Genomic DNA, 2,842 nt, shown 5'->3' with positions numbered 1-2,842 from the left:
ACATGAGCAGGTACATTGTTGTGGTGGCAAAAACCAGTACCCAATTTACCAAGTACCACAAATCAGGCCTTTTTTGGTCACATACTATTACTCTATCTGTTCAGAGCCTCTAAATAGAAAGCTTGATTAACAGTCTGACCTGGTAGAATGAACTCCAAATGCACTATGAGTAGACATATTCATTCATTCGGGAAGCTGATGGACATCCAGAAAGAGGTTTCTCATCAATCAAGATATCTTTTTTAAAATGACAAAACCACTCAAATCACTTGTACACTTGAGATTTCCCCATAGCGTTGTCCTTGTGAGCTGTGTTCAACATCAGAACAGTGTCTGTGACCCTTTTCCCCCAGCAGGAAACAAAATTTCACAGCCACACACTCTTCTTTTAAATCAGCCATCACAAAAAAAGAGGTATGAACGAAACTGCTTTCATGAAAAAATTCACTGTGACCAGAAGGAACCTTCCCAGGTGACACACTGGGTGCATTAACCGAGTGAGTTTCCTAGTGGGAAACTGCGTACTATGAACACTCTGCCACACAGAGCTTTTTTCCATTTTGGGGGGCATAAGGGGGGGTACGCTCTTGTATATATGTTTGTACATACATTTTAATATATAGATACACACATTTATATATAAAAGGAAACTTGTACATATCACAGCTTTTGTATCTCTAGAGGACCCAGACTAATGCAAGCATGCTAATGAGAGTCTAGTAGCCTTCCTGCATTCAAGGCTGACAGGTTCATTGACCACTGCATGAGACTTTGGGAAGACAATTGAGAAATCAATTTTTGAGGCTCCATTTCTTATTTATTTGGGCAGTAAGAAATATCTGTCCCATAATTGTCATCACCCATCCTCATAAAAGGTAGAGATAGTCCCCGTCCCTGCCATGTCCCATAAAGCATGTACACATGCACAATGTACCCGTGCTCCCCTGAGACTTACAGGGCTATAGGGCAGAGGATGACAAATTTTGTCATTGGATTTATCTGGATTCTCATTCCATAAGACTTCTGCATTTTTTCTCACTAAGTGAGCATTGAACAACTTACTCTGAGTTATTGCATCCAGTGGCATTGCTGAATTATTTTGTAAAAGCAGTTTTGCTCAAACCTTTATTTTTGTGATGGCTAATTTAAGAGAACAGCGAGCAGCTGTGAACTTTGTTTCCTGCTTGGGGAAAAATGCAGCAGAAACTGTTGTGATGGTGAACACAGCTCACAAGGACAATGCTATTGGAAAATCTCAAGTGTACGTGTGGTTTGAGTGGTTTTCTCGTTTCAAAAAGGTGAAAGAAATGTTGATTGATGACAAACCTAGTTTTGCACGTCCATCAACTTCCTGAACGGATGAAAATGTCAACTCATACTGCATTTGGAGTTCATTCCACAGGTCATACCATTAATCAAGCTTTCTATTTAGAGGTTCTGAAAAGATAGCATACCAGTGTGCAACAAAAAAGGGCCTGATTTGTGACACTATTACTACTAGTAATTCAGCTATTGGAGTATTTGGTGCTTATTCTATCCCAGGCACTATGCCAGGGGTTTGCCCACAATAATATTTTTACATAAGGTTCTCTTAAGCTGACTCTATAAATGAGTGAACTGAAGCTTAAGAGGTTAAGCAACTTGTCTCTGATTCCACTGTTAGTGAGAAGTAGAGATGAAATTAGGAGCTAGCACTTGTGTAGCTCAAAAACACATGTTCTTAACTAATACACTATGCAGCCCATGTAGGCTGGAAAGTACAAAACAGCAAAGGAAGAACTGAACCTCCGTCACCCAGATGAATCAGTTAAGCAGGGGAGTTGGTGGGAGCAACCCACCTTTCTGTTCTGTAAGCCAAGCCAGGGTGATGTGTCCCCTTTTGATCTGATTATTGCACTACCCCACACAGTTCTAGATTTAGGAATAGGATTAGCTGACTCGCTACAATGAATTAATACCAATCTCCTTTCTGGAGTTCTTGCAAAGTGAGCAGCCACTTAGGTGGGCTGCATTGCCAGGCATAGACGGTATACTGCTTCTTAGGGTTGTGTCTGAGAGCATTTGTTCCCTAAACTGCTCTCTGAGGAAAAGGTGTCCTGATTGTACACATGAGGTATATGAGTACTTACCACAACTGAAGGTTCTGGTCAAGACCACAATAGGTGGGTCCTGATAGAAAATGTGGACCAGAATTTCAAAAATTCCAAACTTACTGGATGAGACAGGAGGAGTCCCTGAGACTATCTCTTCTAGTCACTTTTAGACTAAATCACAGATTATCTCTAAAGTAAGGAGTATTACCCTGGAGTCCATAACAGTAAGAAATTCTGTTCTGCTGGCCCACCAACCCTTGAGGATGATATTCCCCGCTCAGAGCAGCCAATCCACAGAGAGGACCATATGGTCGGCTCCACTATCAGACACGGCATCCCTCACTGACCCATAGCCCTACGGGGAACAACATTAGAGACACAGTGTGGGAATTGCACCCCATCTGACCCCAACACACCGAGGCAAAACACTAAGGGCATGCAACAGAACAGCAAAGGGCACAGAGCAACAAAGTCCCCAGGGAATACCAAAAATAGACTTTGGGGCCAGAGCTTGGCGCCCCAACAGATTTGACTAGAAAACACACTTAAAGGCCAACAAACAGTCCTTGAACTAACTACAAGCTTTTCTTTCTTGTTGTGTTTTTTGTTGTTGTTGTTATTGGCTTGTTGTGTTGTTTTGTTTTCTTTTGTTGCTTGGTTTTTCCCTGTCTTGTTTTTGTGCATGTTATTATCTCCACAGGTCTGTCTAAATAAGATAGGCTGGATGAACAATCTGGAGGAGAAAACAA

Source organism: Echinops telfairi, unplaced genomic scaffold (assembly GCF_000313985.2).
Source record: "Echinops telfairi isolate 266 unplaced genomic scaffold, ASM31398v2 ScPeMD7_5167;HRSCAF=5991, whole genome shotgun sequence".
NCBI classification, from domain to species: domain Eukaryota; kingdom Metazoa; phylum Chordata; class Mammalia; order Afrosoricida; family Tenrecidae; genus Echinops; species Echinops telfairi.
This window is presented reverse-complemented; position numbering follows the sequence as displayed.